At 44.1% G+C, this 20,893-nt stretch overlaps 1 long non-coding RNA gene across 3 annotated transcripts; it reads right to left on the reverse strand.

Annotated features, from left to right (window-relative positions):
- Positions 1–1,085: 1,085 nt before the first annotated feature.
- Positions 1,086–20,523, reverse strand: LOC308669908. Of its 3 annotated transcripts, none has more exons than XR_014026878.1 (3): positions 7,043–9,754; positions 4,969–6,346; positions 1,086–1,435 (listed from the first exon to the last, which is right to left on the reverse strand). It is a non-coding gene; the product is annotated as an uncharacterized lncRNA (long non-coding RNA). The 3 variants fall into 3 exon arrangements; XR_014026879.1 differs by lacking the exon at positions 1,086–1,435 and adding an exon at positions 20,310–20,523 and having other exon boundaries at positions 4,091–6,346; positions 7,043–9,607; XR_014026880.1 differs by lacking the exon at positions 1,086–1,435 and having other exon boundaries at positions 4,091–6,346.
- Positions 20,524–20,893: the final 370 nt, after the last annotated feature.

The raw sequence follows: 20,893 nt of genomic DNA on the forward strand, positions 1-20,893 counted from the left end.
GACTGTTCACATTTAATGAATAAAAATAATACTAATAGAGTTGTAAGGGACCTTGGAGGTCATCTAGTCCAACCCCCTGCTCAGGCAGGAAACCCTACACCATTTCAAACAAAGGGCTGTCCAGTCTCTTCTTAAAAACTTGCAGTGTTGGAGCATTCACAGCTTCTGGAGACAGGTTGTTCCACTGGTTAACTGTTCTCAAGTCAGGAAATTTCTCCTTAGTTCTAGGTTGCTTCCCTCCTTGATCAAGTTTCCATCCGTTGCTTCTTGTCCTGCCTTCAGGCGCTTTGGAGAATAGCTTGATTCCCTCTTCTTTGGGGCAGCCCCTGAGATACTGGAACACTATCATGTCACCCCTGGTCCTTCTCTTCATTAGACTGAGGCAAGTTGGCTGTGGCAAATTGTCATAGACCCACCTGATCCCCTTTGGCGACCTTCTGACAAGCAAAGTCTACAGGCAAGCCAAATTCACTTAACAACACTTAACTAACTCACCAACTGCAAAGATTCACTTAAGAACTGCGCCACGTAACTCCAGGACCCTGCAACTGTCATAAATATGGATCACTTGCCAAGCATCTGATCACGTCGATAATGGGGATGCTGCAACGGCTGGGTGAAAAAGTCACTTTTTTCCCTCTGGCATTGTAACTTTGAATGGTCGCTAAATGAATTGTTGAGGATTACCCGCATTTCCAGTTTCAACTTTCGTTATCCTCCAGCCAGCCTGGACAGCAAGGAATTATGGGACTCGCCAGCCAAGTCATCTGTAGGGCACCAAACGTTGCATCTTCTGTAAACACGAACGATGGGTGCAAATTAATAGAACTGAAACTGTGAAAGAGGAAGACTCCTTCTAACGTTTCTCCTCACACCCTGTGTTGTCACCGAAAGCTCTCCTCTCAAATTTGCAAGTCGCTCCTACGTAGAATTGTCTTCCTTTTCGACAGCGGCCTAAACCGTGTTTCTGTCCTCAGCCTGGTTCCCAGTTACCTTTAGCGAGGTTTATTGTTATATATATGGAGGTTACAAGAATTCTAGCAACGGTACCATTTTCAAATCAGAACCAATCTATTTTATTGTATGCAATATATACAGAGCCTAGGTACAATATTCAATATACGCAGGAAGGTACAGGAAATGGATGCTTTCCATGGCCTTTATTAAAAATTCATAATTATAACAGTGCACAGCACTGAGATTTAGGAAGCAGATTTTCAATGCGATGTTTGGCGTGAACTGACATCATCCTAATTCTTAAAACAAGGTTAACAGATGAAATGAGAGGTAAATGGGGGTTTTTACCGTAGTTTAAATCCCAACTAAATATAGCTTCTAAAGTTCATTGTCTCCCTTTTAATATCTTAAAATTCCTTTTGCTGCCTCGCCACTCGGCATTCCAGCAGACCTGCGTCTTTGGGACCTGTAATGGGAGCTGCGAAAACAAAAATTATTCACGCTTTCAGGGGCGTTCAAGGGCACCCACCCTGATCTTTTCTGCAAATATGCATTCACAACACCCCAAATTAAAACATTCACCAACATCATGGCACACAAATCTATTTATTTTCTCCCAGTGTGTTAAAGAGAAGCTTGCTTTTTTTCTCCAGATAGAAAGATTTCTCTCGGAATCAGGAAAGAACACTAGAGGGCATTGAACATCTTCAGCATCCAAAAAAATTAACCTGTGCCCATCTATGAATTTCACTCACAAACACACCTTTAATACGCAAGCGTGCTGAGTGAAGAATCAATTCAAGAACCCCGAACCGGACACTCGGAACAAGAGAGAGGAAGCCTCTTTTTGAACCAAGCTCAAATGCGTGATTTCGACTGGAAAGTTAAAAAAGAAAATGAAACACATTGTAGGGTTGATCGGACACATCTGTGTAGTTGACGTTACGAACCAACTGAAAAATTGAGTGACCTATAACCATTTTTCATTTGCAACTGTTGCGGCATCTCTGTGGGTCACGCAATCAAAATTTGGACACTTGTCAGCTGACTTATTTGCGACAGCTGCAGTGTTCCAGTGTCGCGTGGTCCCCTTTAGCGACCTTCAAAGTCAAGGGGGAAGTCAGATTCACTTAACCCTGTTGCTAATGTAACAACCGCAGTGATTGACTTAACTAGGGCGAGACACGTCACAAAATGGGGCAAAAAAAATCACTAAACAAAGGTGTATCGCTGAGCAACAGAAATTGTGGTTTCAACGGTGGTCGTACGTTTCTCACTCCTTTGTTTTAGGATGAATTTTCCTCCCCGGTAGACACCCATCCTGGGACTAACCAGATCTGCCCCTCGCTTAGTTTTTGTCAGTCATCTAACATCAGCTGGACAATTGTTCAGAAATTCGCATTTCTGGAAAGTTGAAAAGGTGAAAATTCCAGCCCTACCTCCACCCACCTTCCCTGCAATTAATCTACTTTGATAGCATCCTCAGTCTTTCATTTGTACAAAATGTCCCAACTTTATTGCTAATGTAACGAGATCCCTTTTCACTTGGGTCAAGTTCTGCACCTTTTGGCAAAGCCGATGACTGTTGGACTGCAGTTAGGCTTCGCTAAGCAAGGTAAAGCAGGGAGGCACATCCACCCAGACTTTTATTTTTCTCCGTAATTTCTGGCATTGCAAAATTGGGACTGCTATAGAGCTTTTGATGAGGTTCGAGGGGGGGAATACTTCAGGTGGCAGATCGTGAGTAGAATTCCCCATTGATGGATCTTTTACAATTTTTGTACGTTGTATTTTATTGCCCTGTACACCGCCCTGAGTCCTTTGGGAGAAGGGCGGTATAGAAATTCAAAAAAAAAAAATATAATAATAATAATTTCCATGTTTCTAAAATAAAAGCATTTTTTTAAAAAACTAAAAAAATGGAAACGGGTTTATGGCAGGATATATTGACGTAAATATTGTTGAATGACTTACTAAGAGTCACCACTTCCTGCTTGGCAAGAGAATCATTAACCCCATGAAAGTCAGGAGTCTGCCTTAGAACTGAATAGGAGTCTTTCACGGCTGAATATCCTTAAGAAGTATTGGATCAGGATTCCCATCATCCCCGGTCAATCCAGCCAATTGTTATCGTGACCTCAGACCAATAAATTATGCTCTCGGCATGTGGCAGAAGTTAACTCATTTGAACACTGTGCTTTTCTGCTTATATATGACACTCTCTGGATTCATCCACTCCTTTTAAAAAAGGAACATTAGACTTTGCAGAAAATCGAAGCGGTGTCCATGTCATAGAAAGAATTCCCCAAGGATAATCTGTTGTCCAATTTTAGGAACTTTCCAATATGCAAACCAGTTTTTTTGCTGCACTCTCTCTTCTGTTCCTGCAGGTTAGGGGTCCAGTGAACAAAAGTGTTTAATCAAACTACATCAGGAGCTAATTTTGAAAGAGCACCATGCTTATAAGGAACACACTGTAGAAATAAACCTTGTTTTCATACTTATGCATTCATCTTTAAATTATGCCCATAAGAATCCTAACTGAACAGGCATACCTAAAAGCCCGTAATGCTATCCTCAAAAGCACACAACTGGACTGTGTGATTGTCAAAAAATTTTTTAAAAAAATACAAAGCCAGCTAATTCTTTTCATTTTAGTAGCAGTATTTGCTGCTTGTTTTCTCTTACGTGGATCTACATCTTTAAGCTGTAAAAGGCTCAGTTTGTTTGTTCATGCAGGGCTGTTCCCTTCAGGAAGTGCCAAAATGCCTTTTCAATTATTACATTTTCCACACGGCCTTTGAGAAATCAGATTAGATGGCAGAAAAGCAAAGCAGAACAATAGGTATTCCTGTCAGCTGTTTTGGTGGCAGGCTATCTCGAGAGCTTGTGTAACCTGTCTCAAAAGCTCTCTTTAATGAATAGCCAAGTATACATACACACACTTTTAATCGGTTTTATTGCACACAAAGGGAGAACACACGTCTACATTTATTTAGTCCAAGCAAGCCTGTATTTAATTAACAGTGAGGAAACCCAGTTCCAAAGGACAAGTTTCTTGTGTTTTGATGGAAGCAGAGAATGTTAGTGGCTCCAACTTTTCTGTGTTTTAACAGATACTATGCCAAATCACTCACATTTTTTAAAGAAATTTTATTTTTATCTCCAAAGTTAAAATACAAAATAGAAAGGAAAAAAATCAACTACAAACAAAAAATCCCAAACACAAAAACAGTAATAAAAGCCTGCTTATAACATTAACATTAAACATAGAAATGTCCACCCTAGTTGAATGCTGAAAAATGTATCTTGTTACATCCTTCCCCCTTGCATTATAGCTCTACAAATATCTTATAAATTTATCTAATCCATTGTCTCTAATCAATGCTGTTAATGTTACCATCTCTCCCAGTTCAGTCAATTTTAAAATAGTCAGCATCCCCTTTTCCTTCCAATATTTAGCATAAACAATCCTAGCATCAGTCACCATGTAGGATGTATACGTATAATGTATGTTTTTACTTGTGTGCAGTGTGCACTATGGACAGCACTTAATTTCCTTGTGAGATACACAATGATAATATATTCTATATTCCAAAGAAATGTCAGGGGCCCCCCTTACCAGAAAAGGTAAAAAAAAAGAATGCAGATTAAATATATAACTCCAAAAACCTATTTGTTCCGAAGCAGCAGATTAAGAAATGACAAATGCCTAGGAGTATGTGCCTGTCCTTAGTAGCGGTAGCATCTAGCAAATTTAGTAACTATCAGGAGTTAAGCAGGGATGGGGCTGGTTACTATTCAGAGGGTGGACACTTCCACAGAATACCGCAAATGCGGGTCAGATACAATAATTAAGAAAAAAAATCAAGACGAAGGTTATGGCAAGCCACTTAAATCTCGCTTCCAAGAAAATGACACGGCCACAAGTTCAATTCAGACACTTTTTTTTTTAGAATATAACTTTTAAGAATATAATTCATTCCAGGATACAGGTAGCTCTCAACTTACAGCGGTTCGTAAACTGAGGAATACCTCTGAAGCCGGTTAAGTGAACCACAAACGGAGATTTACACTGAACTCCGTCTGAAGAGACAGTTTGGGGCTTCCGTTTCTCTATTTCTGGTTCCAGTTCCCGTGAGGAAGTGGGAATTCTACCTTACACTGAAGGAAATTGATCTGGAGGAACGGACAGGAAAGCAGCAAGGTCTCACTGCCTACAGAGAGGTAGCAAAACAACAGAAGATTAAAGCGGCAGAATGACTGGCAACTCCCTCCGAGACTGCGGTAATACAAGCTTACATGTAGGGCTGCCTTCCACTTTTCAAATTTTCAGCTCCAAAGTAGCTACTTTCCCATCAAATGTTTTGAAACATGTAGGGCTGCCTGCCACTTTTCAGATTTTCAGCTCCAAAGTAGCTACTTTCCCATCCAATGTTTTAGAACAGAATTTTTACAACGTATATTCCAGCTTTCCAAATCAAGGATGACGTAAACCAGGAAAGCCTAGCAGAATAGTATGTGCTGAACATGAGCCACTGTCTGGATTAAGATGAAGCCAAAGAATTAAGTAATCGGGTAGGAATTTAGACATCTTCACGGATAAGTGAAATAGCCTTTCCACCACTTGACAATGATGTCAGTAGGCTGGGAGCCTCAAAGTCCAGATGTTGACATTAACTAGCACTATAGCCATTTGTTTTGTGCTTTATAGGAAGGAAAATAATTGTCAGGGAGTAAATCAAAAACTCCCTATCAGAGGGCGATGAACCATGGTTCATTTGATGCATGATGAACATCAGGTAAAAAATAAAGAAAACCCGAAGCATATATTCCACTATAAAACTTTTAATTACAAGAAACTTATAAAAGCAAAGAAAGAATCATGACTACATGTCTATCTCACCAGACAGCACAAAGAAAAGAAAAAAGTAAACTTTGTGTCTGGACATGCGTACATCATAGTAGATCCAGATATGAAACCAAAACGTGGCTGGACATGTGACAATCACCTTGGTTACAATAAGAGTACAATATAGCTGGCAGAAAAACAGAGTGAGACGTGCTGAGCTGACAAAACAGAAAAAACGCAGTGACATGCCCTTCTTTTGTCAGTAAAGCAGAACTCAAATAAGACACAATTTCTTATGCAGATATTCGTGCTGGGCTGCAGGAAGTGGCTTGTTCAGCATATCAGCAATCTGATCATGTGTAGGCACATACTGCAATTTTACAAAACCTTGTTTGACTACTTGTCTTATATTTTGATAGCGAATGTCAATGTGTCTAGACCTAGAACCTGTAAATCGTGTTTCAGATATGCAAACCACAGATTCATTGTCTTCCATCACAGTGATCGGTCGAATCGGCTGTGCCCAGATACCTGTGACTAAAGCATCAAATCACGTTAGAGAATTACATGGATCTGACACACAAGCATATTCAGCTTCAGTAGATGAACAAGAAATTCTGTTTACGCACATGCCAGTACACAGGACATCCATTTAAAAACATTATATAACCTGAAGTACTTTTACGTGATTTCTTATCGCTCGCCCAATCAGAATCTGCATAACATAACTCTGCATAGTCAGTATGTGTCGGTTCTAACAATAAATTCATGTTTTTAGTGTGTTTTAGGTATCTCAATAATTCTTTAACACATGTCCAATGAAACTGTTTTGCCTTGCCTACGTGTCCTGATAGGAGATTAACACTAAGTGTAATGTCGGATCTAGTCCAACTACTAATATACAGCAGCGACCCAATGACTGAGCGATAGAGTGTTTGATCTTCGAACTCAGGACTTGGTTCATGTGCCAAGTTGTGAAAATCGGTTTGCATGGGTATACTCACTGTCTTAGCATCCTTCATGTTGCAGTGATGCAATAGTTGTTCAATTTTATCTTCTTGTGTGAGACTAAACCCCTTCTGAGTTTTGACAACTTGAACATCCAAATAAGTGTTAATATATCCTAAAGACTTTAATGTGAAAAACTTTTGTAAAGCTTAAGCAAAACTCTCACTCATCTGCTTATTTGGACCAATATAAACAATATCAACATAAACAAGAACTATCTCATACCTAGTATCAGATCTTTTAGTAAACACGCATTCGTCTGTTTCGGACTTGTCGGAAACCTGGAGGACCTTTCACATAATTTCTTCATCTAGGTCAACATGTAGATAAGCCGTTTCAACATCGAACTGGAAAACCTCTAAACCAAGGATAGTTGCAGTGGCTAAGGCGATTTTCACACTCTCAGTCCGCACTGTGGGTGAATAAATATTTGTATAGTCCTCAGGATAACGTTGAGAGAAACCCTGAGCTACAAATCTGGCCTTATACAACGACTCACCATTTGGCTTCTTTTTAATTCTGTAGACCCATCGAGTGCCAATAACTTTGTTTGCTGGAGGGCTTGCAGGCGTAAACACTTGAAGTTTCTTTAGACTGTCCATTTTAGCCTGCATTGCCTCATACCATTTATCTTGCTCAGATTCAGGAAGATGTTTGATTTGTGTGAACTTATCAGGCGGAAGCGTAACATTACAAATCAAAGGTAAAGGTGTATTCGCTACGTGCCACAAATACCGTTTTGGAGGGATCCCCTTTGTGGTCCTCTTGGAATGTCTCGGAACAACTGTTCATTCTTCTTCCATTTCGTCCTCGTCTTCATCATCGTCGCCAGCGGCAGCATCAGCAGCTTGCGAAGACGGAACAGTAGGTTGAGAAGAACTTGTGGAAGGAACATTCGCCTGTGAATCTTGATCATCAGGCTGCGTGGCATTAGCAGCATCATCTCTAGGAAAATAAACTCCAGGATCGTTAGAATGAATCATGGACCAGTCAGCATCTTCCTCAAAAGTAGCGGATTGTGAAATCACTATTACATGAGAAGAGTCGATGTATTTGCTCCGTTTTGAATTATCATCAATACCCATAAATCTCAACCTTTTTGCTGCAGGACCTCCTTTCTTTCTTTGAGCTAAAGGAATATTCACCATAGCGTATGAACCAAAAATATGGATATGCGAGAGATCAGGCTTGTGTCCATATAACATGAAATAAGGGGTCTGATTTATTACACTACTCCAAGTACTCCAAGCTCTTGATGCAGGTGGTCCTCTCAAATGTGGCGCGGCTTGCATAAGTGCTTCTTCAGTTAAAATTCTGCATACATGATCCACTGTGCGTTGAGCAATGGGCACTTGATTAATCTTGGTAATAGCATCTTTACATTCATAGTTCAATGAGTTAATAATAATGCTGATCATTTGAAAGTCATCAATAGGATAGCCTTTTTCACCCAGTTCTTTTCTTATTCCTTTCATTTAGTTAAGTGTTCTCCAATATGTTCACCAGGTTTTAATCTAGAACCATGGAACTCAGACAAAAGCAAATATGTAGACTCAATTGACGTAGGCCGATAACATGCTTCTAATCGAGTCCAAATTTGTTGAGCAGTTGCATCTTGTGAAAACGTAAGCTGCAATTCAGTGTCCATTGACATCAATAATGTTGTGCAGGCTTTATTATTCAAGTCCCATATATCAGGAGTCCATGGCTGGTTAGGATTAAATACGATGCAATGGGTACCTTCTCTGTGGAGCAAAAGTTCAACTTCACTGACCCATGCCCTGTAATTTTGTCCTGACCGCTTCAATTTCGAGTCGCCAACCAGTGGCACAATAGAAGATGCCTGTTGAGAAACATGCATTTGAGGTACTGGCTGTGCAGGTTGTGCAATCCAGACTTGACCTGCAGGAGGCACCAGTGGCGCCTGTGCCAAGGCTTGCGGAAGATGCATTGGAACTGCTGCTGGTACCGGTGCTGGCTGTGGCTGTACTTGAGCCACAATTCCACCCTGGCCAGTGGGAGGCGCTGGCGCTTGAGCTGCTACGTTAAGTTGGCCTGCAGTTAGCACTGGCCTTTGTATTTGAGAACCCAGTGGAGGCTGCACTTGGGCTGAAGGCTCCTGTGCTCCATCTGGGACAGGAACCTGGATAGTAGCAGTATTAATAGGAATTCTAGTACCATCAGGGGCTGGAGCTCCCGATGAATGGATTGGCTTTTGTACAGATACATCTCGAAGAGGTGTTGCAGCTTGAAGCAATGCTTGACGAAGAGACATCTGTGAAAATGTGTACTGCACTCTCTGTATTTGCCCCTGTAGTGCATATAGTAATTCATTTCTATCTTGTAAAACAGATTCACCAGCAGATGGTGTTATAACGTTAGATTCAGGCATCACTGTAGCCTTGTATGTCATTTGATCCTGCACAAGATCATGGGACTGTGACGCAGGTGCTTTCTGTTCCCCTTCGTCTGACACAACACCCACTTGTGGGAGTGGCTTTGGCTTGGAAGAAGAAGGCAATATGGCAGAATCTGGGATTTGACAGCAGAGTCCCTCTTATGCTGCTTAATCAATGATGCATATGCTTTTGCCTGGTGCAGCTCCTGTTCAAATGCCTCAATTTGATCAAAATAACTTCGCACGGCCTTCTCATGCAGTTTGTTCAGGGCTAAGAGGAGAATAATGAATTTCATCTCTCCTGAGTGGACCTCTAGGTCTGGCACCGAGCCACTCAAATTCAGCATGGGCCCCTTGAGTGTGAACTCTTTCTTGGGCGGCTGCCTGAGAGCCTGTAAAAGCAGGAGACGATGTGACTGACCTTAAATCATCGACAGAGGCTGCAGCTTCTTCTCCAAGACATGTGGCAGAAGCAGGTAGTCCTCGACTTACGGCCACAACTGAGCCCAAAACGTGTTGGTGAGACATTTTTGAAGTGAGTTTTCCCCATGTTATGACACAACAGTTGTTAAATGAATCATTGCAATTAAGTTAGTAATACGGTCGTTAAGGGAAATCTGGCTTCCCGATTGACTTTGTCAGGTTACAAAAGGAGACACTGCAACCGTCATAAATACGAGCCAGTTGCCAAGTGTCCAAATTTTGATCACGTGACTGTAGGGTTGCTGCAACGGTCGTTAAATGGAAAAAAAGGACATAAGTCCTATTTTTCAGGGCCTTTGTAACTTTGAACAGTCACTAAATGAACTGTTGTAAGTTGAGGACTGCCTATAAAGGGTATTATGCCAATGGAACATAAGCCAATACCAGAACATGCAACTTTCAAAACCTACAGGGAAGTCCTTGTCTTATGATGACAATCAGCCCAACATTTCCACTGCTGAGCGAGTTAGTTCTTAAGTGAGTTGTGCCTTATTTTATGACCTGTTCAGTAAATCACTGCAGTTAAGTAAATTGTGTGGCCGTTAAGCGAACCTGACTTCCTCCGTCGGTGGCAACAGTCATAAGTACAAGAACCGGTCCTAAGTCACTTTTTTCAGTCCCATTGTAACTTCCAAAAGTGACCAAATGAAAAGTTTTTAAATCAAGGACTACCTGTAATTTGCTTTCATGAAAACAGGAACTTTTAATTAACTTATTTCACACACAAAAAAGCATAATTTTTGAGTTATTTCCTTTGTGGCTTTCATTACCATTTATGTAAGCCTGGACTCTGACTGGCTCATTTACTTTAGAGCAATTTTTGTTTAAGGTCATACAAATATACATCCTTGCGAAACTGCTTTGAGCATAAACCGCTCTGCTTTTAGGCCCCAACTTGCTGGCAAAAATAAAAAAAATAAAAATCTAACACAGCTCGTTTTCTCTTCCCCAGGGGACGCGAGGGTAACAGTGAGTAAAAGGTTGGTACCAAAGACATCTTTCTCTCTGGCCAGAATCTGTTACACAAAACAGGAAGAATTTCCCAATTACAGCTTGACAACAGCCATTCTTGTAACAGCTTGTTGCACACTTGTGCAGAATCTAAGCAAGATAGGAAGTTAGCAGGATATAGTCTTGCTGTTAGTATCACATACTTGCAGTCTTCACTTGCAAGGACTATTTAAAAACCCAGCTGCTCTGGCTTCCCCATCTGAAACCTTGCTTGTTTGTTGTCAGACTTGGTCACTATGGAGATACTTCTACCGCTTAAGTCACGCTGTTACTTCCCCCCCTTTTCTTTTTTGCTGGGGATGATCAACTGGATTTAGCAAGGAAAATGACTTAGAGAAAAGCTCTCTACTCCCGTGTACCAAACGTCTCAAATCTAACCATTTCTTCTTGTCCCATTTTAATCTAGAAAAAGGTAAAGGACTCCCTGTGGATTTTACTCCACTAGTTGTTGCCAACTTTAGGGAGGGGGGGGGGTTGCTCATCTCCATTTCAAGGCCATTTTGTCTGAAGACATTTCTGTGGTCACGTAACTGGCACGTGGCACAGCGTTACCTTCCCACCAAAATGGTACTTAATTAATCCACTTGCACTGGCATGATTTTGAACTGCTAGGTTGCAAGAAGCAAACCTGGGCTGCTGGGGCTTTCCAGCTGACAAACCCAGCGCCTTAACTGCTAAGCCACCGAGCCGCCTCTATTTTAATCTTAATCGCCAACAGTCTAGCAACCTTATCGAGGCCGACCGTGCCTCAAAAATACATCAATCTGGATCTACAGCTTGGAATATCCTGTGAATTAAAAGCGACAGTTCCCTAACTATTGAGGAATTAATGACTTCCCACAGAACTTAAGCAGAAGGCTGATCAGACGTAACACATTCAATGGCTGAAATCCTAAGGCAGGGGTAGGCAACCTTGGCTCTTTTAGGACTCGTAGACTTCAACTCCCAGAATTCCTGCGCCGCTGGAAGTCCACAAGTCATAAAAAGAGCCAAGGTTGCCTACCCCTGTCCTAAGGAGTCATCCTATCTCATTTTCCTTTGAAATCTTACTACTCTTTGGAATGCATCTCACAATGTAAGACTGGCATTTAATTTTTAAAACAAAAAAACAGAGGCCCTACACATTGCGTAGGTGAGGATCAGGCATGAATCCTGCCTGCCCCATGTTGCTGTTCCCCGGTTTCAAGGGTTACCCGGAAGCTTATTGAGAACTGCAAGTAGTCCTGACTTACAACCATTCCTTTAATGACACTTCAAAGTTAGAATAGCACTGAAAAAAAGTGATTTATGACCAGTTCTCTCATTTGCCACCCCTGCAGCCTCCCTACAATCAGGGGATCCAACTTCACCCGGATGTATTTCCGATAATTGCAACCTCCTGGGATCCTGGGGCTGTCACCTGCAACCTTCTGACCAGTGAAGTCAATGGAGGAAGCCAGATTTGCACAATGCCAGCATGTTTATCACTTAACAGTAATGATTCTCCTAGCGACCATGGGGTTTAGTTTAGTTTAGTTTTTATTTGATTTGTATACCGCCCTTCTCCCTAGGGACTCAGGGCGGTTCACAGGGCATATATAAATAACGATACAAAAGTTAAAAAGAAATTAAACCAATGCCCAGTTAAAAAACAATAATACAATAGTAAGAACACCAATTTAAAAAACCCATAATCCCCCATCAGGCCAGACCAGCTAATTCAAACAAGTGGGTCTTCAGGCCGCGACAGAAGGTTCGGAGGTCTGATGTCATCCGGAGCTCCACCGGCAGTTGGTTCCATAATGCCGGAGCGCCCACAGAGAAGGCCCTCCCCCTGGGGGCCACCAGTCGGCATTCTCTGATCGGTGGCACCCTGAGGAGGCCCTCTCTGTGGGCACGTACTGGGTGGGGAATGGTTGTATAATGGGGCATGACGATTCACTTAAAACTGCCTTGTTTAGCAATGAAACTTTGGGGATCACTTGTGTTCTTAAGTCAAAGTCTACTTATAGATAGGGGGCCTCATATAGTACAGAGAGACTGGGAAATGCTTTATTACAGGCATGTCAAACACAAGGCCCAGGGGCCAGATCCGGCCCGCAAAGTGGTTTCATGTGGCCCGCGAAGCCATCCTGGAAACAGTGAGGGAACGGCCCCCACTGCCTTGGCCCTGGCCCAGAGACCCTCCTTCTGCCAGAGACCCTCAGATCTGTCCCACTCCTGCCCGGGCCCCTATAGGCACCCTTGATGCGAACGATGTAGAGCTGGCCACGCCCACCCAGTAGGCCATACGCACTCTAGCCACGCCCACCCAGTAGGCCACACCCATCCGGCCCCCTGAGGGCAACCGCAATGCTGATGCGGCCCTCAATGAAATTGAGTTTGACACCCCTGCTTTATTAGAAACAGAAAACCAAACCTAAAGCCTTCATTTGCATGACAAAATACACTTCTAAAACAGATGTGTCTGAAACATGATGCCCAGGGGGTGAAAATAAAATGTCATTTGTCTTATGTAATTACAGTAAGTGATACGTTCAAGACAAGCTATCAGAACCGTGGCTGCTTCAGGTTGAGCTGTTGTGTCACACCTCCCTCTCCTTATCTAGGATGACCTATGTCTAAGACTGAAGGAAAAAATCATACAGAACAACAACAGTGACAGTCAAGAGAGAAGCCTCTGAATTATAATATCCAGAGAAAAAAGGCGAGAGCTTCCCAGCTCTTTAGAAAAATTGGGGCGGGGGGGGGATGAAAAAAAACTGATGCACCATGGGAAAACGAGCAAATATTTTATATAGCTGCAAAATTAATTTTTCCTTCAAGTTGTACCAGGGCAAAGCAGAATGAGTAGTATTCCGTCCCTCTGCATGCCCTTGGAGCCTCTATAATGAAGAGCAGGAACCGGGGCTGTTCTGAAAACGGCAAAACTAATCTGTTTACTAGTTCCAGGCACAACATTCTCTGTCAAACATTGCTTGTCAAGTGAAGCATGTCAAACTCTGAATCCACAACTGCCAATAGAAGCAAAACTAGAAAAACCGTAATAATGCCACTCCCACTAAGGTTAAATTAAAAATGAGTTTTTTTTAAAAAAAAAAAAACACAGATGGGAAGATTATGTATGACTTGCAAATTTTGGATTCTTTATGCAACCAAGAAGTCCTGCCCAATTTACCAGCCACTAACTGGGAATAAATAGCAACTACAGCATCAGGCATCCATTATTTCTGCTCAAGCTAGTGCAAAAAGCTAAGCGCACTGAAGAGGTTACCTAGTTGGGTCATGAAACGTCTGCAAGAAAGCCACCAAGCTCAGAGAGCACCCTAAAAATATCATCCTTCATCGTGCCATTCCATGCGGCAGTTTTTAATACGTTTATGGCAATATTACACTTAACCAATTCTGATAGAAACACACATACATAGGCATGCAATAATGGCCGGTACAATATTATAATGCCAATGATGCGTTAGCTGCACTAGCTTCTCAAGGTATGTCCTTGGAAAATTCATAGAATTCAGGCTGTTTAAACTCGGACTTGAAGCCGGAGTATATGCTCCTTCCCCTAATTTGTAAAAGTGAAAAGGGCGTACTGAGGCATAGGGTTAAAACACTGGCTTTGTAGCCTTCCTGATGGGGATAGGATTCAGAAGCTCGTACATGACCTCCTTGGGTTTCAGTAAATCCACAGAACTACCATGAATTTAGATAAGGCTGCTGCATGTCTTCTTTGACCAATAGCCAACATTTGGAAAGAATAAATACCCAGAATTATGCATGTAATACTGATCAATCAAATCTTCACATCTGTCAAATGAGAATGCCGAGATACGTCGCCAATTATTTTTTTTTTTTAGAGAACTTTTAGACAACTTGAACTACGTTTCTGGAAGCGTTTTGTTTTAATACCGTTTTCCAGGATCCTCTCTCTCTCACCCCCCTCCATTTTAAAACTGGTCCAAGAATGCTTTTCAGCATAAATCTGAATGCTACCAGTAGTAGACTAGGGATGAATGATTCTGTAGCCCAATGAAATGCCTTTTATAAATATTGCAGTGTTTTCTATTCACACATTTCTTCTGCAGTTGCTTGTATGTGATCGCAGCTCTCTGCTCAGCGCTGTAAAGCTTTCCAAATTCTAGGCCGATGTTGCTGGTTGTATGTATCACGTGAAAGCTTCAGTGAATCATCTGATCCTGGGTTTTTTTTCCTGCCCAACAGCTGCTCCAAGTGAATCTAAGGAGCTGCAGTGCACCAGTTTTGAGAACCACTGTTCTTGCCAAAGCTATTTCCCCCAAAGTATGGATCCCTACAAGGGATGAGTCTCATCTGCAACTGTAGAGTCCATTTCTAGAAAGAGCGAAAGCCGGACATTTTTCCACCATTTTTCTCAAGGCAGAGAATATTCTAGGTCCCTCCATTGTTTTAAACTACTGTTAAGGCAGAATCCCTGGAACCTAGTCCCACATTATAAATAGTCCAGAAGTATTCACACCATCTGATAAATAAAAGAGTTCATTCAACACACAAACCTTTTTTTCTTCTTATCACCAGTTTTAAGCCAGAAGACAATCATGTACAGCGACCTGCTTTGTTGGCTGTTCCAACAATCAAGCTAACTCGGAGCCATGACTATAGGAAGGTACTGTGATTTCCTTTGGAGAGAATATGAAGAATTTTACTGATTCTGGAATGAAAATGTTCTGCTTAATCATGCAGTTCCCAGGACGGTTCAACTGAAAGTAAATCCTCTGAAGCAGAAGCGTTGTGAACCCCAAATGGGTTGGGTGTCTGAGCCCTGTCTGAAACCCTGCAGAAATTGTGGAAATACCCTTGAAATATCCTTAACTGTACTGCATGTTATTCCTTCCCTCCAAAGTCACTAACGTTATTATACACGCAAAACGGGTTTAAACCAAAAGTCTAACAAGTGAATTATGGTTATGTATCTTTTGAGAATCGTAAACAGTTAATTCTGTACCTTATGGAACTAAGCCTAAATGTTTTAGCCAGCGTTTCACACAGGTATGTAGCACACTCAATGAGGACTTCCTTAATAATTAATTTCATCGGGTTAATTCTGCCTCTCCTCTCCATATTTACCTCTTGGCCTCCTCCTAACAACCAGGTTTGGGCCTCTGTATTTATACCATTTTCTTCTAGCCTATATTCCAAAGTTCTCGTGGAATGGACTGCGACCTGCAAAATTTACACAATACTCCTTTTTTGTTAGCTTTCAAGGAGGCACTAGGCTTTTTATTGATTTTACCAGGGCCACAGAATCGGCATTTTAAAGTCAACACAGCGTTTCTGAAGAGTTCTACTAGACATTTCACCCGACTGCTAGGGATGAGGAACATCTGGTAAGAATCTCCATATCAACTTCTTGGGTGGCTCAGCTGCACCTGAAAATAAGCAGGCCTCCAAATCATACTATTGCCAGGGTCTACATAAAATAAAGTATGTGTAAGAAACAAACTGAACTTTACCAGACTTTTTAATAAGCTGGCTATAAAACTGCACTAGTAACTCTATTAGAAACACATGTAAGCTGAAGAGATGACTACTACAGGGTCAAATGTATTAGTAAAGTTATTATTGTACTATTGCACTTGACAATGCAGGCAAGGCCTAATTATAGCCAACAGTCCTTGCTTAAAGATCCTAGCTGGGAGCAGAATCTCCATTGCCAGGGGAAGCGATTGTTTGGAAAAACTCCACCCGATTGCACAACGTCGTGACGTTAGTCCTGCTTGTAAGTCGTTAAGCGAGGACCGCACATTTCTCCTGCCCTGCTCCACTCACCTCTGCTTCAGCTGCCCCCTTCCCTTATCTACCCATCTCTGCCCTTTCAGCTGCCCTGAACTCCATTACCGGTAATCCTCAACATACAACCACAATTCAGTCCAAAATGTCTGTTGCTAAGCAAGACAGTTCGTTAAGTGAAGCGCTGCAGCTCTTAAGTCACCGGCACGGTTAAGGGAAGCTGGCTTCCCCATTGACCTTGCCTGTCACATCGCAAAAAATGACCCTGGGGACACCGCAAACATCCTAAGTATGAGTCGGCTGCCAATCATCTGAATTTTGATCACATGGCCGTGGGGATGCTGCACCTGCCGTTAACAGCAAAAAACAGTCGTAAGTCACCTTTTTCAGTGCCGTTGTAACTTTGAATGGTCACTAAAAGCACCGTCGTAAGTCAAGGACTACTTGTACCACTGCCTATCCCTGCTGTAGCCTGCTGCTCCCCCCCAACTGACCTTTACCATCATCTTGCTTCCCCAATCAATAGCCACTCATAGAGGTAGGGGACAGTGGCACGCAGGCCAGCCAAAAGGGCAGGGATGGGGGCAAGATAGGCAGCTACTGCAAAGGTGTTATGAAGGGGCCAGGATCTCCCCTGGCTGGGCACACCTCAACAAAAAAAACCTAACAAAAAAACGACACCACTTCTGGAAGCATAACATTGCCCATTGTAAAGGTAGTCCTTGGCTTACAACCACAATTGAGCTACAAATTTCCGTGGCCAAGCGAGACAGATGCTAAGTGAGTTTTGCCCCATTTTATGACCTTTTTTTCTTGCCATAGTTGTTCAATGAATCGCTGTAGTTGTTAAGTGAGCGACAGGGCTCTGTTCAGTGAACCTGGCTTGCCCCGATTGACTTGGCTGGTCAGGTCACCAAGCATGATCACTTAATCCTGGGACACTGCAACCGTCGTAAAAAAACCAGCTGCCAAGCATCCAAATTTTGGGGAGGCTGCAGTGGGTCGTGTGAACAGCGTCTGTAGTAAGTCACCTTTTTCCAGTGGACATGTAACTTTGAGCGGTCGCTAAAAGAATGGTTGCAAGTTGAGAACGAACTGTACCGATAATACTGCAGAATTGGGCCATAGCAGGTAAAAACCAAACTGGGCAATTAGGTATACATAAAAAATGTTAGTTTTAGCAATACACAAGACTGCTATTCCTAAAAGTAGTCCTTACCACCTGCACGGAACAAGAGCACTTCAGAAACTCTACTAGAGATTCCTAAGAATTAACAATGGCATTATATGTATCTATCCTGTATCTAACTATCAGACCGAAAAGCTCTCCTACACCAAAACAAACAGGTAGGTAGGTATGTGAGTATATTTACCGTTTCACTTTAGATTAGCTTTTCGCTTTAAATCTTCACGGGACTGATTTCAAGAACCTTTTAAGGATAACTGCTTTAACAGAATCACATAGCAAGCTTAGATCTAGTTAGTTTTGATGCTGTACTCAACGAGTCCATGAACTACATTTTGTAGTTTAACTCACACAGCAAACTGTCACTGTCATTGTTACTGAAGAGAGATCATAGAACAAAACAGATTTACTGTATATTTTTATAAATTGCAACAGGTCAGCTCAAGCTGTTGTGTATTTTGGGGTACAACGGTGAAAAATGATTTAACTAGATTGTTCTTCTCTCTTGACTGACCAGGTTCTATTGACTATTTTTTCCATTAAAGATTATTAATTTTCCACAAACACAACGGCTTTATGGAAAGTCAATGCAATATAAATATTTTATTGATTAGCCATTAGGATACATCAGAGTATATTAATAAAAGCAACAGCAGTATTGTGGCTGGTGATCAAATCTTGCCCAATATCAAACTATGCAAATTTGATAGGTTCAACCAATAATTAAAGCTAAGAACAAGATGGAGACTAACAGAATTTTAAGTAACCAGCTCTAGTCTTGGTCATAATGTGTATCCTATATGTCCATTTGCTTGATATTTTTTTGTTTTAGATGCCACTTAATTAGTTCACCAAAATGATAAAATGTTCCTGTAGTTACGGCTCATCTTTCCTTCAAAGTCTGCTAAAACGAGCATTGTACTCCAACCGTCAAATGCAACACACACCAGCTACTTCCGGTATTACCAAAAGCCTTGCTACTTTTTAGAGCACCAGAGATTCCTTAAAAAAAATAAAAACAAGTTAAAAGAACCGAAGACTTCTGTCTGTAAACAGGCAAGGCGGAAAAGCAAACCGACGAAACACGATTTTTTTTTTAAAAAAAAGAAGAAAACCACTTCTCCACCCTATTCCACGCAACGCAGCGTTTAACCGCAAGGAATTTGCCTGCGGCCAAGAGCGACTTTTGGTCTCCTTGCAAATCCACCCAAGGCCTTTTTTTGCACGCTATACTTAGGATTTAGATGGGGGGGGGGAAGCTACCGACTTTCCTGCTTGCAAGTTCCCCAAGTTGCGGCGCGGCTTGTCTTTCGGTGCAACGAATCCATTAAAAACAGGAAGGAGACAGGACGGTTCCCCCCCCGCATCCCCGTTTTCCTAAAGCTAGAACAGCCGGCAAGAGGATCGGGAGAATGCAATTCCCAGCATTAAGGATTTTTTTTAAAAAAAGGGGGGGAAGAGAAACATCTTTGGCCTGCTTCTTCTTTGCAAAGGCCTCTTTTTTTTCCAACGCAAACCGAACTGACTGCTCCTAAGGCCTTTCCAACAGCCAATGCGCCCCCCTCCCTCTGCACCCCCCAAACACACCCGGGCCGAGGCTTCTCTCCAGCCGGGAACTCCCTTCCACCCGGGCGGGCTGTCACGAGGGCGCTCGCTCCTCCCGCCGCGCAAAAAGCACCAGAACCTTCCCTGAGAGGGGGGGGAAAAGGGACGGCCGTTTCCTCGACGCGCAGCCGAGGTTGCCCGGCACGGCCGCGCGGGAACCGGGGGACGGGAAAGCCTCCGTCGCTCCACCGTCTCGAAAGAAAGCCGGCCAGCCCAGCCAAGGCCAAGGCCGCCGCCACCTTTTCCGGAGCGAGGTGGGGCGCAGCCCAGCCGTGGGAAGAATGCCACCGCCTGGTCACGTGACCTCCGGCCGACGTGCAGCGCCCTCGCCTCTCCAGGGAGTCGTCGCGCCATCTTGAATTGACGCAGTTACGGCTAAACCGCTCAAAAACAACCACGCCGCCTTCTCCTCTCCTTTCCCCCCCCCCCACATTTCGGTCTCTTTCCCCACCCGTGAAGGGAACAGCAGCGGGGAAATCAGATCCGCCCGCGGCCGACCCAACAGTTCCTCCTCGCTCCGCTTCCCCTCCTTGGGTGTCATGGCGGCCGTCTTCTCCCTTTGCACCAGCGGCCGCCACCTCCCCACCCCCCGACCGTCCCCCTACCTCAGCCCTACCCAGCGGAGGCGTCTGCCCCTGCTGCAGGATGATGTCAGCGTCTGCCAATCGGGACGCGCCTCTCCGGGGCGTGCCCGACAGCTGGTTGGCTCCCGCTCCCCCCCCCAGGCTCCGCCTCCCTCCGACCCCTCCCCCCGACTGAGGGTGCTCGCCGCGGTTCGCTGCGGAGAAAACGGCCCGGCGGGAGGGAGGAGAGGGGGGGAAAAAAAAAGAGGCGGGAAGGGCAGGAGGGAGAAAGTGAAAAACGCCACACAAGACGCTCGTCAGCCGCCGCCATTTCGTGCTGCGAAAGACGCCCCCCCCCCACCTCCGCCAGACGGGAGGAAAAAAACCGAAAATAAAAATCGCCACAGCGGGACCAGACAACGGGAGGGGGGGAGGGGAAAAATCCATACACTCACAAGACATTTAATCTCCCGCCCTTCTTTCACCCCCTCAGCGTACCCAGCGCCCCATTACAAGCCGCCGCCTCTGCGTTCCGCCGGGCAGCCAGCAAAGCCTCTCCCGCCGCTTCCTCCTCCTCCTCCTCCGACGGGGTCCCGGGAAGCCCCGCTGCGGGGAAGCCAGCTACTCCAGCCCGCCCTTAACTACTTCCCCCTCCTTCTCCTTCCTCCCCTCGGTTCTCCCGGCTCCATCAAGGCAGCGCCGGAGCCGCCAGCCCGGCTTTTATCTGGCGCCCCGAGTTTGCGCACTTGAAGGAGGCTCGCTCAGCCCCTGGTGGGCGTCGAGCGAAACCCCGGCCCGCCTCCCCTCCCTCTGGCCGCGCCGGGTTCCTTCCCCGCCGGCGCCGAGCCCAGCTCAACGGGCGCCTCGGAAGGCGCTGTTAGCGTCTCGTCAACCCTCGGAAAGGAAAAGGCCGGCGCGCCTTCCTCGGGGCCGACGTTGCCCCTGCCTCGGAGGGGAGAGAGCTCGCGGGACGGGCTCTGCGGAGGCGCCCTGGAAGGGCCAGCGCTCCCCGCCTCCCTCGACGCCTCCTCCACCGAGCCCCTCCGTCGCTTTGTGAACCGAATGAGGCCTCTTCCCCTCCC

This window comes from Vipera berus (genome assembly GCF_964194415.1).
Source record: "Vipera berus genome assembly, chromosome: 6".
Lineage (NCBI taxonomy): Eukaryota > Metazoa > Chordata > Lepidosauria > Squamata > Viperidae > Vipera > Vipera berus.